Genomic DNA, 18894 nt, shown 5'->3' with positions numbered 1-18894 from the left:
CTCGACACTCTGGCCTCGCACTTTCACACAGGGAAAACTGTGCACACACTGTCGAACACACCAGCCAGTCGATCCCCACAACGCACTGCTACCCAACAGTGAGAATGGGCTGTGGCTCACAGGAAGCTACGTGCAGAGCTGCACCCGACTCTGCCCACACGGCTCAGTCACAGCCCGCACAGTGGAGTGTGTCTGTCATTCCAGCATGTTTCAGCTAGAGGCAGAATAAGATCAAAGTCTTCCTCAGCTTCACGGGAGGTTTGAGGCTAGTTTGGTCTATGTGAGACCCTGTTTCAAAAAGTCACCCCCCCCAAAAAAAAAGCCAGACTCATGCTGGGGTTTTTTATGCTCTCTGATGCATTGTGGGGGGGGTGATGGTTTGAATGAATATGTCCTTTGTAAACTCAATTTGAATGCTTGGTCTCCAGCTGGTGGCAGCTTGGGAGATAGAGCCTTGTTGGAGGACATGTACTTTTGGGGGTGGGCTTAGGGATATTATAGCCAGCTCCCCTTGCCAGAAGCCGGCTCACTCTCCTGCTGCTATTTTCCACCTGCTGTGACATGGAGGTGTGTCCATGCTTTCCCCTGCCCTCATGCAGCTTCCCCTCGAGCCTTTGAGCCACAACAAATCCTTTCCTCCATCACCTGTTGTGGGTCAGACTATTTGGCCCAGCACGGAGAAGGCAACTACAACGGGGTACTGAACCTAAATTTGCAGTTCAACAAGTCTTGCCTCTAGAAAAAGAAAGAAAGAAAAAGCCCACACAAAACAGAAAATCAAAAACAAACAAACAAAAAACCCTACAACAACCAGGGCTATACACCTAACTGATACAAATGTGAGGTAAGCTAAAAGCTACGGGCACTGAGACAGTGGCTGGTTCTGTTGGTGGCCAGGAAGGGTGCCTATGGGGAGGGACCTGGGACATTAGCAATGTCCCATGTTTTGAGCTCCAGAAGTTAACATGGACATAAAGGAAGAGGAGCGGGGGAACACTCCACGTTTCAGTGTTGGTGGTGGAGCTGTAAATGGTTACTAGACACACGCTCACTCCCTGAGTGAGAGGCATTGACGAAGCTAGCTGGAACACCAAAACCCTTGGTGAGTGTGGTAAGTGTAGGTGAGTGGCAGTGAGGGTGATGGTCGGTCTGTCTGTCTGTGACATCTGTCTGGAATTTTCAGGCACATGCACCAAGCCCACATCACACAGCAATGTTGAGATAAGGAAAAAGAACTATTCTTAGGAAAGAGAAAACATGGAAACTGAGGAATGCTGACTATGAAAGGATGCTAATAAAAGGATCATAGCAATCAAAATAGCTTTATTTATTTGAGAAAGAGATGGAAAGACAGAAAGAGAGAGAATGGGCATGCCAGAGCCTCCTGCCACTGTGAAGGAACTCCTGACACATGTGCCATCCTCTGCATTTGCCTTATTCTAGACACTGGACAATTGTACCCAGGCCTGCAGGCACTGCAACAGAGCATCTTTAACTGCTGACCCAACTCCTCAGGCCCTAATTAAAACATCTACTCTGGGGCTGGAGAGATGGCTTAGCAGTTAAGATACTTGCCTGCAATGCCAAAGGGCCCAGGTTCAACTCCCCAGAACCCACATAAGACAGATGCACAAGGGGGCATGTGAATCTGGAGTTCCTTTGCAGCAGCTAGAGGCCCTTGGCGCATGCATTCTCTCTCTCTCTTTACCTGCCTATTTCTGTATCTCTCTCTCAAATAAATACAATTTAAAAAGAAACAAATAAACAAATTGAACTTACTACTCTCCAGGTACCAAGTTACATGTTTTGCATATATTATCTCATTTAATTCCAAAATCACATCGAGGTAGATACTATTAGTTTTTTTTCACTTTGTATTTCACAAAGCCAAGGCACAGACAGGTGAACAAAGGTTAACTGGTCCACACAGACAATAAAGTTGGAGAATTCTAACCCAGGCTACATACTACAGAACTATCTGTCTATTTATCTATATATCATCTATCTATCTACCTATCTGTCTATTTATCTATCTATCACCTATCATCTATCAATCACTGAGTCAGACATATCCACTGAGGATGTGGAATGGAACATGCTATTAAATTCACAATAAATTCAAGACTTACACCAAAAATAGAATTATCTCACTCATATATACAAGGTATACAGATAGATTAAGCTTTTCTGAGTCAGGGTCTCAGTCTGTAGTGCAGGCTGGCCTAGAACTCACTATGCATCCTAGACTGGCCTTGAATTTATAGCAACCCTCTGCTCCAACCTCTCAAGAACTGGGATCCCAGGCATGAGCCATCACAGCTTGTCCAGTTCCTTTTCCATATCTTGTCTATGATGCACAGAGCTTCAAAGTCTTTCTGGAAGATTCAGATGGCACCCACACTTCCTGAAGGACTGTGGAAAGCCCTGTCACAGGACACCTGGCCCATGGGCCTGAGCACAGGGCCATTCTGCTGCTATAAGGAATGTGTGCTGTGACAAGAGCAGAGCCATTCTCTCATCAAATGGCATTTCTGGCTTTCAAAACTTTCCATAATCGTGGACCCATCCAATGTGATTTTCCATGAGTTCCTAGAAGCTTCTCCTCAGCTCCAGCTCCTGCCAGTCTGGCCTGCTCACCACCCTCCACCATCACCAGTCACACGCCAGCTGCAGCCTGGGTGCTGGACTCGGCAGGCCGTGGGCACATCCGGTCGAGACTGCTACTTCACTAGCCAGCGTCACTGGGCAGCAGCGCTGACTTTGCAGGTTGTGAAAGGTCTGCAGAGGCCAAGGACTTGGCACGTGGGGAGCACACAGTGGTCTTCGCTATGACTGTTTCCCATGGCCACCTGTACCCTCTCCACAGGCTCTGGCTCCCTCCTCTGCCCTCCGTACACACCGTGGCTGCTCCGCAGACCAGCCTCTGGGGCACGGGCTCTTACTACGTCATTCTACTCCTGTCCCTACAACAGCCTCCAAAAATCACCTCGTTTGTTGCTTCTACATCAGGAAATGAGCAAAGGCTTAAAATCATGGGTTCTCAGCTGGAGAGATGGCTTAGTGGTTATGACACTTGCCTGTGAAGCCTAAAGACCTATGTTCAACTCCCCAGAACCCATGTAGGGCATGTGCACAAGGCAGCACATGTACCTAGAGCTTGTTTACAGTGGCTAGAGGACCTAGTGTGCCCATTCTTTTTTTTCTCTCATAAATAAACAAAAATATTTTTTTTAAAAAACTCATAGGTTCTGAGCCACAACCTGACTTAAAATTTCAACTCTGATTACTCATTAGCTATGTAATGCTGGGAAAGTGTCTTATCATCTCTCTTCCTGCATGACCTCATGTGAAAATGGGAATAAAATCTACCTCACAGAGTCATGTGAGAATTAATTAGTTAATATATATTAAGCACACAAAGTCTGCAACTTACAAAAGACAACTGTGGAGCTAGGAAAAGGCTCAGTGTTATCCACTGAGCACTTGCTGCTTAAGTCTGAGTATCCAAGTTCGGATCTCTAGGCCCCGTGTAAAAGCTGGAAGCGTGGATGGCTTCGGTAAACCCAGCGTGCCAATGGCGAGACGAGAGGTGAAGATGGAGAGTTTCTTGGAAGCTGAGGGAGCAGCTAGCCTCACAAGTGGCTGTGCACACTGAGCAAGGCACTCACTGGCAAAGCCTGCCAGTCCAGGTTCACTTCCCGGTACTCACATAAAGCCAGATATACAAAGTGGCACATGTATCTGGAGTCTGCTTGCAGTAGCAAGAGACCCTGGCATGCCCTCTCTGTTTGCAAATAATTAAAAAAAAACAACATAAATGGTATTGTTCAAGAAATTGTATTTTTGGGGGGAGGGAAGAGGGCTTGAGGTAGGGTCTCGCTCTAGCCCATGCTGACCTAGAACTCACTATGTAGTCCCAGGGTGGCCTCGAACTGACAATGATCATCTTACCTCTGCATCACAGGTACTGGGAGTAAAGGCATGCACCGCCACCACGCCAGTAAAAAGCTACATCTTACGGAGCCTACATATTGTCAAATACATAACTCAGAGTAACCAGTTTGTCTAGCTGGACTGAAGCACCTTTAGTGGGGAACTTTTCATCTTGCCTTTTTTTTTTTTTTTTTTTTTTGAGGTAGGGTCTCACTCTAGCCAAGGTTGACCTGGAATTCACTTGTAGTCTGAGGGTGGCCTCGAACTCATGGTGATCCACCTACCTCTGTCTCCTAAGTGCTGGGATAAAGGCATGTGCCACCATACCCAGCTTTTTTTTTTTTTTTTTTAATATTTTTACTTCTTTGCAAACAGAGAGAAAGAGAGAGAGAGAGAGACAGAGAATAGGCACATCAAGTCCTCTAGCCACTGCAAAGGAACTCCAGATGCATGCACCACTTTGTGCATCTGGCTTTAGGTGGGTACTGGGGAACTGAATCTGAGTCACTAGGCCTGCAGGCAAATGCTTAACTGCTGAGCCATCTCATGGCGATCCTCCTACCTCTGTCTCCTGAGGCTGGGACTAAAGGCGTGCACCTCCACACCCGGCTTTCAGGCAGAACTTTTAAGGCATTCAGGCAGAGACATTAATAAGGTTATTCTTTGGAAGGGCTTTGACTGTAATGTTTAATTTTAGCTAAATTGTCATACATTTTAAGCCAGAAATATGACTGGATTCAAGCCTTCTTCCATCTTCCACAACCTCATAATTCACATATTACTTGTTTTTTTCCAAAGAAGGATTGGCCTTAAAAGTTTTTTTTTTTTTTAATTTTTAAATAAAAAAGAGACAAAACTGGAAGGCATTTTGGCCTTGCACCCTGGCTTCGTTTCCTCAGAACAATCCAAATGGGGCTTCCGTCTCCACTTTGCTGTCTCTAGGCACATTCTATTTTCCGTCACTTAGAAGGCACGGGGTCTATTTTAACCTCGGCAGTCCCCAGCAGAGGAGATTCCATGCATGCCACTCTTTTGGAGCCAGCCTGTCCCCATGGCTGTACACTGCCCAGCGCCTCTGCGTCCTCTGACAGCTGTGTCGACGCTGGTCCTCGGGTGAGTTTCACCAGCTTAACGACCACTTGGAATCTTCTTTCTGCTCATTAAAGTGGACAAGCTTCTGCTGCCAACAAGTTTTCTGCAGTCTAAGTCACTCATCTTATTGAGAGTCCCAAACAACTACTGTCTGTGGGCTTTGTATAATTATCCATCCACATGATGAATCTTTTTTTTTCTGATTTGTTTTAAAATTCTACAGTATAGCTTGAAAGAACAGTAGTGAATGTAAACGTGAGAAGCAACCTAAAGTGGACGTGTGGTGCACCCCTTCATCCCAGCACTCACAAGGCAGAGGCAGGAAGGTCACAAGGAGTTCAGCTTCATTTTGTGGTATTGTTATGCTTTTTGATATTGAGACTATGAATGTTAGCACTGGAGAGAATGATTAACTGCATTTCTCATGTGTTTGCAATCTGCACTCTGTATATTTGGAGGTCTGAGTATACAACTTAGGCCTGTAATTCATCTCACTCCCTAAAAATAAACCCTCAGGGCGCTTATCCTCCTACCACAGTGATGTTGAAGTGCAGGGAGATGACAAGGTCTCAGGGTGTCAACATGGGGCTGACGTTTGACTAAGACGAAAGGCCGAGTCTTTCCTCATATAGCCATCTCATTCAGTATTTCTAAATCTTCTATCTGGCTACTTACCAAGAAAGAATAGCATCTCTCTGATGGATAGAAAGTCCCACTTCACAGCTTTTTCTGTTCTATGCCAGAGAAATTTGTGCACTAGAAAAATCTCTTCTTTCCACTTATGGGAAGTCTCACAGACTGTAAAAATCTTATACAAAAAGAGGTAGGCATGTGGTGCCTTTAATCCCAGAATCCAGGAGGCCGAAGGAAGACGGCTCCCATGAGGTCAGCCTGGGGCTATAGAGTGTGGTCCAGATCATCCTGGGCAACAGACCCTACCTCAAAAAAGGGAAAAGAAAAAAAAATCAGCCTGGTGTGGAAGCACAGGCCTTTAATCGCAGGGAGGCAAAGGTCGGAGGATCGCTCTAAATTCAAGACCACCCTGAGACTGCATAGTGAATTCTAGGTCAGCTTGGGCTAGAGTGAGACCCTACCTTGAAAATCCAAAAGAGAATATAGAAAAATCTTACAGAAAATGGATCCACAAGAAAGATGGATAAAATATTTAAATTCTACCAGTCACCTCTCTTGAATTCCCCCCACACTCATCAACTTGTGACTTCTATACAATCTTCAATGGCTCTCTTTTGCCTAAAGGATAAAGAACATTCCAGCTCTGCCCTGCTTTCTGGTTCACCTCCCACCACGGACTGCACAGGCTACGCTCTGACCTGTCACACACCGTGGTTGTCTGGCCACCCTCCACTGTGCAGCTCACGTAGGCTTCCCTCAACTGCCTTCCCAATGGACCTGCTCTCTGCTCTCAGCTGTCACTCTGTGAAACTTCTCTGAAGAACCTCCATTAATATTCATATGCATTTTCTTCAAGGATTTCTATTATGGGAGAAAATGAGGTTGGTGGGAAGTGATTGACCAGATGTACTTGGAGGAGCAGAAAAGAAGCCATTTCTCGTGCACCGGTGCTGGCCCAGAGGAGTCACTTCCCAAGTCTGAGCCCCAAACCCAGCACTGGCCTTCTTTTATGTCTGGCAAGCTTCAGGGTACCTGGAAACCTTCCACTGGCTGTCTCACACACAAGAGGTTGTAGGGACTTAAGGTGGAAATAAGAGAGATCTGTTGGCCGTGTCACACAGGCCATGTAGGCAGTTGGCCTGTGTCGGGGTTAAGTAAGATCGCTTCCGGATGGGCGCATTCAGGGGCAGGGAGCGGGCACGCTCTCTTGTATGGACAGCATGCTTTTATCGGGTCTTAAGAATGTGGCTGTGTACTATCAAAGCAGTTGCTTACCTACTAGAGCTAAAAGATTAGAACCTATTGCTGAAGACACCACAGTCTGCCACCACAGGACACTGAGAGACCGCGCTGGAACTGAGAGGGAAGACGGTTCCCTCCCAGCTGGCCCCCATAGTGCTATGGGAGCTGCTGGGGACAAGGTCCCCAACAGCGTGAACAAGTTGCGAACTCAGCCAGCCGGGGAAGGACGCACCTGTGAAACAGTGGCACACAGCCCATGGGGTAACCACCTGTTCTCAGACTGAACATGAGGCCTGCTTCGCAGGAGAGAACTCGCACCAGGCGCTGGGAACCAGGCCTCAATCACATGGATGGGAAACTCACAGACTCCAGAGAGAAGCCCCCACTGCTCTCTGCTAAGAAGAGTAGGTGGATACATCAAAAAAAGTCTCTCTGGAGCCAGGCGTGGTCACTTGCCTTTAGTCCCAGCACTCGTAAGGCAGAAGTAGGAGGACGGCTGTGAGTTAAAGGCCACACTGAGACTACATATGAATTCCAGGTCAGCCTACCTTGAAAAGAACAAAAACCAAAACAAAAAAAGTCTCTTAAGGGCTGGGAAGATGCTCAGTGGTTAAAGGGACTTGCTCACAAAGCCTAGTGGCCCTGGTTGGATTCCCCAGTACCCATGTAGAGCCAGGCGCACTAAGTGGCACAAGCTTCTGAAGTTTGCTTGCAGAGGCAGGAGGCCCTGGCGCACCCACGTTCATTCTGTTTCAAATTAACTGATTAATTAATTAAATTTTTTAAAAAAGCCTTTCAAATAACTATCCTTATCCCTTTTAATCCAAACTGTTCTCAGTTTTGATTGCAGAATCTGTTTTTGGTGGCAGAAAATACTGCAGAGATCCAAGATCCACCAGTACAACTAGAAAAGACAGTTGACTGCCTTCATGAGACATGACACCTCTAATCACATCTGCTAGGGTCCATGAGATTAGGCAGGTGAAGTGTGATTTTTAAAATATTTTTTAAAATTTATTTATTTAAGTAAATAAATATGAGAGAAAGGGCACCTCAGGGCCTCCAGCCACTACAAACAAACTCCAGCTGCATGTGCCACATTATATATCTGGCTTATGTGGATCTTGGGGAATCAAACCTGGATCCTAGGCTTTACAGGCAAGCACCTTGACTCCTAAGCCATCTCTCCAGCCCGAAGCAGTAGTTTTAACATGAGTACTGCTCTTACTGCTAGCCTGACAATCACCTCCAGGGAAATGACAACAGACAGTGGCCACTCAAAACTCATCAAAGCAGAAATCCAGAGGCTACAGAGAATTCTACACTAAATCATACTGCTAACACACAAGCTCAGGCTCAGGAAACACTGCAGAAGAGGGGCAGGAAGACTGTAAGAGCCACAGGGTCAAAGGGAATATCCTAGGCATGGTCCCACCTTCGCCCCAGAGACTGACTGAGGAGACCTTCACAATCCCACAGTGAACACCAACAACCACTGCTGATGACCCTCAGTGGAACAGGGGCACAGGAGAGAGGATAAAAGGTTATAACCTTTTAGCCAGGCATGGTAGTGCACACCTTTAATCCCAGCACTTAGGAGGCCAAGGTAGGAGCATCGGTCACTGTGAGTTCAAGGCCAGCCTGAGACTACATAGTGAATTCTAGGTCAGCCTAGGCTAGCGTGAGATCCTACCTTGAAAAACTAAAATAATAATAACAATAATAATAAAAAGAATGTAGGAGTTCTACTCAGTGGTAAAGAAAAATGAAGTTACGAAATTTGCAGAAAAATGGATGGATCTGGAAAGGATTATACTAAGTGAGGTAACCCAGGCCCAGAAAGCCAAGCGCCACATGTTCTCCCTCCTATGTGGATCCTAGCTACAGATGATTGGGCTTCTGCGTGAGAAGGAAAATACTTAGTAGCAGAGGCCATTAAGCTAAAAAGGAGATATAAAGGGAAGAGAAAGGAAGGGAGGAGGGTACTTAATAGGTTGGTATTGTATATATGTAAGTACAATGATTGAGATGGGGAGGTAATATGATGGAGAATGGAATTTCAAAGGGGAAAGCGTGGGGGGGAGGGAGGGTATTACCATGGGATATTTTTTATAATCACGGAAAATGTTAATAAAAATTGTGAAAAGAAAAAAAAAAAGAATATAGGGCTGGAGAGATGGCTCAGTGATTAAGATGCTTGACTACAAAGCCAAACAACCCAGGTTCAATTCCCCAGGACCCACATAAGTCAGATGCACAAACTGGCACATGCGTCTGGAGTTTGTTTGCAGTAGCTGGAGGCCCTAGAATGCCCATTCTCTCTCTCTGTCTCTCAAATAAATAAATAATTTTTAAAAAAGAAAGAAAGAGAGAGAACATAGCTGTTTGGTTGTTGCAATAAGCAGGTAGGCTTACAAGAGCCAGGAGCACAGAGCACACATCTAGCCTCGGTGATCTGCCTGGCTCTCCTTCTCCTTTCCATAGCACTTTATAGACGTGTCAGTATGGGCCTCCTCCATCATGCTATATGATTTTATTGTATTTTTTTATTTTTGGTTTTCTAGGTAGGGTCTCACTTTAGCCCAGGCTGACCTGGAATTCACTATGTAGTCTCAGGGTGGCCTCGAACTCATGGCGATCCTCCTACCTCTGCCTCCGGAGTGCTGGGATTAAAGCGTGCACCACCTCGCCCAGCTATGCTATATGATTTTAAATATTTGCTAAACTCTAGACTCTAATTGCCAGAAAACAGGGGCAGAAGCTTCATTTGTGTCCTCTGACACTCTGTACAGAGCTGGACAGACAATAATGTCTGGGCCAGGAGGAGTGGTGCACGCTGCTACGCAGCACTCAGAACACCATGCACAAGGGTCTGGAGTTCAAGACCAGCCAATGCTAGGTAATGGAACCCTCACTTCAAAAATAAAAAGGAAAGTTAAAAAAAGAAATTAATATTTACTACATATTCTAGATCAAAGATTTTATGAGTTCATTTTGTTCAAAAAATAAATCTAATATTTGAAATATGCATATTTTAGGGCAATGTTTTTAAGCTATAAAAATTCCTGGCTTGTTTTCAGGTCTAAATTTGTTCTTACGCATCAGTACAAAAGAATTTCAAAGTCCTCTGTGAGAGGCAAAACGACGACGTTTATCACGCTTATGGCTTCGGAGCTGGTTGCCAGTGCTGCGCACGCTTACCGCACCCAACAACGACACGGCACAGGAAGGCCCAGGCCAGGCTGCCTTAGGCTGAAACACGGGCACATGCGCTTGGGCTGTACTCACACCAACCTGCCAACCAAACACTGTCCCAGGGACTACAAGAAGCCTCCCTCTGCTGCCAATAAGGGTTTATTTTTAAACTGGCACCAAATTCAGCAATTTGGTCCTCCCGATGCCCTAAGGAAAGGCAGCCAGGAAGGCTGCAGTGAGCATCTGCCTACCCCCATGAGGCCAGCATGTTATCTCCAGCAAGAGCCACCTCTGCGCCTGAATAAAGACTGTGCTCTTTATGGCCTGTGTGTTTACAGATCTGTACACAGGTCAAGTCTAGAATTCATGTCATTACCTCAAAGTACACTATTACTAAAAAATAATTTAAGAAAACTTGCTACTGAAAAACCTACCAAAGCATGAAATGATGCACACCATAACAGTTGTGGGCCACCAAGTGCACATGCCACTCCCTGCTATTGGCTGCCCACTTATACCCGCTGTTTGCTTTTGTTCTTTGAAGTAGGGTCTCACTGTAGCCCGGGCTGACCTGGAATTCACGATGTAGTCTCAGGGTGGCCTCGAACTCATGGAGATCTACTTTTGCTTCCCTAGTGCTGGGACTAAAGGCGTGTGCCACCACGCCCGGTTTACACCGCTTTTTAAACTTACATTTTACGTCTGACAATCTTAGTCTTGTGTATAATAATCTTGCTTTTCTCAACCCGTATGCCATTATTTACTTATTGAGGAAAAGTACTGCACACAGGAGACCACTGCGCCAAGCTGCTTTCTCCTCGCTCCTCACAGGGTTTGAGTCTCCAAGTGAACCCACAGCAGGTCAGGACTGGTAACAGATAAGCAAGGAATGAACTCATGTCCCCGCCAGCCCTGTTTACTTTCAAGCTTATCTGAGGCTCTTAATCAGGCAACGGTGGCAGTGGGAACCGAGGTGGGGGTCTGCCACGGAAGGAGCCCCATCTTCCCGCCTCACCACTCAAGCAACCTGAAGACCAGGACCAGTCTGCCTTCACCCGAGTCTCACCACACCAAAGGCTGCTGGCAAACGTCTAAGTGCTTGCCAGCCGCGTGCCCCAGCACTCCTGGTGGGACCGTGCCTAACACGGCTCTCCTGTACTGGGAGGCTCGGTCCATGCTCCGGACCAGCTGAGGGAGGCCTTCCTTTCCAAGCTGCTCTTCAGAGGTGAAAAGACTAGAAAAGCTCACCAACACCAGCAAGATAGAAGGGCGGGGAAGGGAAAGGGTAAAGGTTGAAAAGAAAAATAAACATGCTGTCATTCACAGACCATGTGTGGTTTGGATAAAAAAATCCAAAGAAGAGGTTGCAGAGATGGCTCGGTGGTTAAAGACACTTGCAAAGCCAGATGACCTGGGTTTGGCTCCTCTGCACCCATATAAAGCCAGAAGCACAAAGTGTCACATGCATCTGGAATTCATCTGCAGTGACAGGAGGCCCTTGCACACCCATTCTCTCTCCTCTCTCTTAAATAAATAAATTTCTAAAAAAAAGAAAAAGAAAAAGAATTCAAAAGAGAAATTACTGAATGAGTTCATAAGAGTTTTTAATATTCAAATGAACAAAAACATTTTAGGTATCAGTAATAAAGAATTAAAAGTTGATCATAGCCAGGGACAGTGGTGCGCGCCTTTTTTTTTTTAGTTTTTCGAGGTAGGGGCTCGCTCTGGTCCAGGCTGACCTGTAATTCACTATGTAGTCTCAGCGAGGCCTCAAACTCATGGTGATCCTCCTACCTCTGCCTCCTTTGTGTTGGGATTAAAGGCATATGCCACCACATCTGGCTTTTTTATTTTTTATTTGAGAGAGAAAGAGGCAAATAGGGAGGGTGGGAGAGACAGAGAGAGAGAGAGAGAGAGAGACAAAGTGAGTATGGGTGCACCAGGGTCTCCAGCCACTGCAAAAGAATTCCAGATATATGTATCACCTTGTGCATCTGGCTTACATGGGTACTGGGGCACTGAACTTGGGTCCTTAAGCTTTGTAGGCATGCGCCTTAACCATTAAGCCATCTCTCCAGCCCCCTTTTTATTTAAAATATTTTATTTATTTATTTGACAGGGAAAGTGGGAAAGAGAGAAAGAATGGGCGCACCAGGGCCTCCAGCCACTGCAAATGAACTCCAGATGTGTGCACCCCCTTGTGTAGCTGGCTAACATGGGTCCTGGGGAATTGAACCTGGGTCCTTTGGCTTTGCAGGCAAATGCCTTAACCACTAAGCTATCCCTCCAGCCCCAGCCCCTTCTTTTTTTAAAGCTATTTATCTGCAGGAGACATGTGTGCGCATGTGCGTGTTTGTATGGGGCACACCGGGACCTCTTGCCTCTGCAATGAATGCCAGACACTCGCACCACTTCTGTGTCTGGTTTATGTGGGCAGCTTGGGATTTGGACCTGCTCTGGACTGCAGTCTTTTCCAGCCTTTCGCCACTAGTCCCCAAGCATGGTAATTAAAAACAAAACAAAACTAAACTAAACTCGGGCTGGAGAGATGGCTTAGCGGTTAAGTGCTTGCCTGTGAAGCCTAAGGACCCCGGTTCGAGGCTCGGTTCCCCAGGACCCACGTTAGCCAGATGCACAAGGGGGCGCACGCGTCTGGAGTTCATTTGCAGAGGCTGGAAGCCCTGGCGTGCCCATTCTCTCTTCCTCTATCTGTCTTTCTCTCTGTGTTTGTCGCTCTCAAATAAATTAAAAAAAAAAAATTTCATTAAAAAAAAAAAAACTAACCAAAACCAAGAATTTTTTTGTTTTGTTTTGTTTTTTTGAGGTAGAGTCTTGCTCTAGGCCAGGCTGACCTGGAATTCACTATGTAGTCAAGTCTCAGGGTGTCCTAGAACTCATGGCAATCCTCCTACCTTGACCTCCTGAGTGCTGGGATTAAAGGCCTGCGCCACCATACCCAGCACAACCAAAAATCTTTTTTTTTTTTTTTGACTTTTTAAGACATCCTTTATTGTTATTGCCATGAACATATTTAAAGGGGCCAATTATATTTCTCTTAGTTGTCTATTCAATTCATTCTTAAGCACATCTTTTCATAATCTCCTAATTATATAAAACAAATCACATCTGTGAAAATATCAGTTAATACTCATCATTTTAATGTTTCTGTTCCATGATGTAAAAATGAAGCACTCAATTGGTGTATCAAATGTCCAATTTTGCCAAGCAACATGTTTACAATTCATAGATAGGTTATTTAATAAGCTGGTTAAGACAATCAACTTAAGACAGTTTTTCAAATTAAGGGGTGGTCCATCCAGATGTTTTTGTCACTTAAGAGTCTTAATTGGCCAAAATGTAAAATCTAAGAACCTTGATTTAACAAATATGTTCAATTTCTTTAATGCTAAAAAGTATCATTTTTGAGAAATACTTGGCTGTTCCCTGCACATTACCTTCTGCCATTGCACTCAAGACTTATCATAATAATGAAGGTAGCCAGGTTTCCTATATTTATTAGTATGTTTTATGGGTCAAAGCATTTCATAAATTATCCATTCACTTACTATAAACCAAATGTGCTTGTACTTAATTTCACCTTTCCCAGTATTTTTGAAGCTCTGATGTGTTGATTTGGTGTTTCAATATAAAATTTATGACACTTGTGAAGTTAACACTACAACTAAATTTAATGACACTTTCAGGGCAAAGCAGTACTAGTCAGTTCCTTAAGAGCGCCCATCACTGAACTCCTGACTTCTACTGCTGTCACACTGGCTGAAAACACTGACATTTCTTAGTTTACAAGTATAAAGATAACTACCTACATGAGTTTAAAAATTGATCTGCACAAAAAGAAATAAAAAACATTCTATACAACAAATTGTTTTTTAAAAATATAAAAATAACATCTGTCACTTCTGTCATGCTGACAATTCTGACATATGTACACATGCGGAATTCCAATGCCATCATCTGGATAGCCAGTTTGTGTCATCTAGTGTGATAACACCGTCACTCATTTTCCACACTTGACAGAAGAGGGGTGTATTCAAAATATTTCATATACTAAATACTGCAGTAGTCTCTCTGCATGTATAAATGCCAGTTATAGTTTTGTTCTACCTGACTAAAAGTATGTATTAAGCAAGCTAATGTTAAGTGCGCTAAACCCCACAATAGTTCAGGAATTTATACCGTATATAAAGAAATCCAAAATGTACAAAATACAACTATAAAAGCAAGGGACAATTAACTGCCATGCAAGACTTCAAAAATGGCATAGAAATGCAAAACAGCAAGGTCACATAACACTCAAAGTCAGCAGTGAATTCTACCACCACAGTGGATTTGGAAATTACATTCTCTTTGCTGGTATAATGGGATAAATCAGATCTTCAAACATGAGAACACTCCATCTCAAGAAATAAGCTCTTTCACAGTTGCTTTAATGAAATCTTTTCTCTCAGTTAAATCATAAGCAGGATAGTTTTCATATACCTCTTTACAGATCTGCTTCATTGTCACTTCCTCCAGGTTGGCATTGGCCAGTAACTTTTTTACTGTCTCCTTTAACTCTTCATCTGTAGGAGGTTTCTTCAACTTTTTAATTAAAGGCTCACCATCTGAACTGTCTTCAGATTCAGTTTCTTTTTTGGAACTGTTTTGATTCTTCTTGGTGGTGCTGCTATCTGCCTTCTTAACATTAGCACTTTTTACAGACTTTTTACTTTTAGGAGTAGGTTTCTGCTTAGTTTTTTCTCTTTTAGTTGTCTTTTTTGGTGGCTGCTCCTCTTCACTTTCCTTATCTTCATCATCTGAAGACTCTTCCTTATTTTCTTGTCATCTTCATCACTACTAGATTCATCTGACAGAATTTCAGGACACTTGGTTTGCTTTGCCTTCCTTGCCATTCCAGAACTATTCCGTTCCTTTTTATTGCTTTTGCTTGAAGATTTTTTAGATTTTGGCAATGGTTTTCCAGAAGGCTTTGGATGCATTAAGAAATTCAAGATCCGTTTCACTAGCTCACTATTTACACCAGATCTCTCCAAATCAAGAACTTCACAGATGCTCTTTAACATGGCGTTTCTGAATTTTTTCAACATTTCTTCCTTCTTTTTATATTGTGTACTTCCTTTTTCAAATGGAAAGCCACTGAATTGACCCACATTCTTCTTTAATGAGGACACTGTGCCTGGTCTGTTGTAAAGCAGTTTGTGATTTCTAAGTTCATCCGTTTTTTTCTTACTTAGAAAGAAATGTATCCTTTCAATTTCACACAGTTTTTGACCCTTTCCTTGTGCAAGTGTAAATGGTTCTCTTTGTAAGGAGGACACTTGCATTGTCAACCTTTCTACTTTTTTCTTTTCTCTTTTGCCTTCCACGATGAGACTCTTTTCTTTCTCTTCCTCCTCGTCCTCGTCCTCGTCGTCGCTGTCGTCCCCGCGGCCGGGCGGTTCGGGGCCCTGGTCGGACGCGGGCTGGGCGGCGGCGGCTTCCGCGGGCCGAGGACGCCGAGCGGGGAGCGCGGGGAAGGCGCGCCGGCCGCTGTGTGGCGTGACGCTGCTCCGCTCGGCTCCGGAGAAGCAACAAGCCAAAAATCTTTTTTTTTTTAATTTTCATTTTTCAAGGTAGGGTCTCACTCTAGCTCAGGCTGACCTGGAATTCACTACAGAGTATCAGGGTGGCCTCAAATTCACAGCAATTCTCCTACCTAAGCCTCCCAAGTGCTGGAATTAACGGTGTGTGCCACCAGGCCTGGCCCAAAACTATTTATCAAGAGAAAGTGAGGGAAGAAAGGAAAGCACCAATAGCCAATAGTTTTTAGATTTTATACAGAATAATGTGCCTGTTTAAATATTAGACAAGTGAAAGCATTTGCCTATGTTAGACATGACAGGTTATCTCCTTTTATCTTCACTGCTCCATACAGTTACTCAAAACAGCCCTGGGAACGGCACCTCAAGCCTTGCAGTAGGTAAACTCACTCAAAACTTAGGCACCTAACTCCTGAGCGAGGCTATGAACAACTGAAATCATGGGGAGAGGGTGCTGACTGAGCGAGCCTTCAGAACTTATATCCCTAGCCAGGCTTGGTGGCACACCTGAACCCCAGTACCTAGAAGGCTGCAGCAGGACCATGAGTGCCTAGCCAAACAGTGAGCTAGGGGCGAAAGGGCTGGGGAGATGGCTCAGTGGTTAAAGGCGCTTGCTTGTGAGCTCTAGACTACTGTAGGATACAGAGATACTGTGCCTTAAAATTTTTAAAAATGTCAGGTGTGGTGGCGCACTCGGGAGGCAGAAGTAGGAGGATTGCTGTGAGTTCGAGGCCACCCTGAGACTATACAGTGAATTCCTGGTCAGCCTGGGCTAGAGTGAGCCCCTACCTTGAAAAAAATTTAAATAGTTTTATTTATTTACTTGCAAGCAGAGAGAGGGAGAGGAGCGAGACACAGAGAATGGGTAAACCAAGGCCTGCAGCCACTGCAAATGAACTCACACATGCCACCTTGTACATCTCAAACTCAGGTCCTCAGGCTTTACAGGCATGTGCCATGACCACTAAGGCATCTCTCAAGCTCCCCAAACTTTTTTTTACAATTCCAAAATTACAACTGTCAATGTTATAAGAAGCAGAAGCTACAGGTAAATGAGTAGACGTGATCAGCTAGAGGACCGTGAACAGTAATGGAAAGTTACATGAACACAGTTTCCAGCCTTCTCAGGACGGTCAGGCTCCCGGCTAAGTTACAGTGGCAGGTGCACACTCTCCCGGCCAGCAGTGTTGACCTAAAATTAACTCCTAGTGAGTCATGGGTCTCCAGAGTGGAGACACTGCTGCCCTCTAGTGACAGCAGCATCTCCCTCCCAACCTTGCTTATTGATTCACTAATTCAGAACTGGGGTTACGGTCAAGTACGACCACAGCTTTCAACAAGCGTCCTGGGGATCGAACTCAGGTCGTCACGCCTGCACAGCAAGCGCTCTTACCCACTGAGCTACCTCCCCAGACCCCTTCGGAATCTTTCAAAGGTCTCAATGACAGCACTGACAACCAACTAGCACAAAGCTGACTAAAGAGAGTGACCCAGGATTGAGAGACAACCAAGCCAGTAAATAGCAAGTCAAACATCTAAAAGTAGCCAGGCATGGCGCATGCCTTTAGCCCAGCACTCAGGAGGCAGATGGAGGAGGATCGCAGAGTTTGAGGCCACCCTGAGACTACATAGTGAATTCCAGGTCAGCCTGGGCTAGAGTGAGACCCTACCTCCCTACCTCAAAAAGACTCCCCCAAGAGGTAATATGATGGAGAATGGAATTTCAAATGGGAAAGTGTGGGGGTGGGGAGGGAGGGAATTACCATGGGATATATTTTATAATCATGGAAAATGTTAATAAAAATTAAAAATAAATAAATAAATAAATAAAAACAAAATGGTAAAAAAAAGACCCCCCCCAAAAAAAGACTAGATCAAAATCAAATAAAAATAACAAAAGTGATGAGATCTGCTACTCTTTGTGTTGACTGCTTATTTCAAAAGCCATCTTGCAATTAAGGTGGAGACCAAAGTTTAATAACTAAATATACTTTGAGCAGACATGGCGGTACCCGCCTTTAATCCCGGCATGAGTGGGAGTCTCTCCGTGAGTCTGAAGCCAGCCTGGGACGACAGAATGAGTTCCAGGTGAGCCTGGGCCAGAGTGAGTTCCTGCCTTGGGGGAAACAAACAAACAAACAAACAAAATCTAGGGCTGGAGAAATGGCTTAGTGGTTGCCTGCAAAGCCAAAGGACCCAGGTTTGATTCCCCAGTACCCACCTAAGGCAGATGCACAAGGTGGTGCTTGCATCTGGAGCTCGTTTGCAGTGGCTGGTGGACCTGGAACACCCATTCTCTATCTCCCTCTCTTTCTCTACTTCTTTCTCTCTCTCTCTGTTGCTCTCAAATAAATAAATAAAAATAAGCAAAAAAAAAATAAAAATAAAAAATAATGCCACAATCCTACCAATGGTAACTATTTTTTTAATGTCCTATTTGCTTATTTATTCACATGCAGAGAGAGAGAAGAGATAGACAAAGAGAATGGATACACCAGGGCCTCCAGCCACTGCAAACAAACTCCAGATGCATTCACCCCTTTGTACATCTGGCTTTCACATGGGTAATGGGGAATTGAACCTGGGTCATTAGGCTTTGCAGACAAGCACCTTAACTGAGCTATCTCTACAACCCTATGGTAACTATTTGAATCTGTATCTTAAGGACATTCTAAAATAAAGAATAAACATTTTTTTGAGGTAGAGTTTCATTCTAGTCCAGACTGACCTGGAATTTACTATGTACTCTGAGCGTGGCCTCAAACTCATGGTGATCCTCCTACCTCTGCTTCCTGAGTGCTGGGATTAAAGGCGTGCGCCATCACATCTGGCTGGGTTTTTCTTTGTTTTTGGTATGTGTGGGAGTGTAATATGTGGTCTGTGTATATGTATGCATGTGTGTATGCACATGTGTGCAGTAAGTGTGCCTTATGTACATGCATGTGGAAGCCAGAAGAAGACGTGACTGTCCCCCATCATTCTTCCTCCTTATTTCCTTGAGCAAGGGCTGTCACTGAACCCGGAGCTCCCCTTTTCCAGCCAGACTGGTTAACCCCAGCAACCCTCCTGCCCCTGCCACGTCAGTGCTGGGGTTGCAGGTGAGGGCTGCCGCGCTCAGGGTTCACGCGGGTACTGGGACTCCAAGACAGCCTTCATGCTTGTGCAAACAAGTGCTCTCACCCACCGGGCCATCTCTAAG

At 44.8% G+C, this 18894-nt stretch overlaps 1 protein-coding gene and 1 pseudogene across 5 annotated transcripts in view; both read right to left on the bottom strand.

Moving 5' to 3' along the window:
* Positions 1-18894, bottom strand: part of Miga1 (mitoguardin 1) — a 63922-nt gene that overhangs the window by 31858 nt on the left and 13170 nt on the right. The gene's annotated exons all lie outside the window — the stretch shown is intronic.
* On the bottom strand, positions 13088-18887 carry LOC123456049 (annotated as a pseudogene).

Source organism: Jaculus jaculus, chromosome 19, assembly GCF_020740685.1.
Source record: "Jaculus jaculus isolate mJacJac1 chromosome 19, mJacJac1.mat.Y.cur, whole genome shotgun sequence".
NCBI classification, from domain to species: Eukaryota; Metazoa; Chordata; class Mammalia; order Rodentia; family Dipodidae; genus Jaculus; species Jaculus jaculus.
The sequence above is the reverse complement of the archived record's forward strand: the minus strand, read 5'-3'. Positions and strand labels throughout refer to the sequence as shown.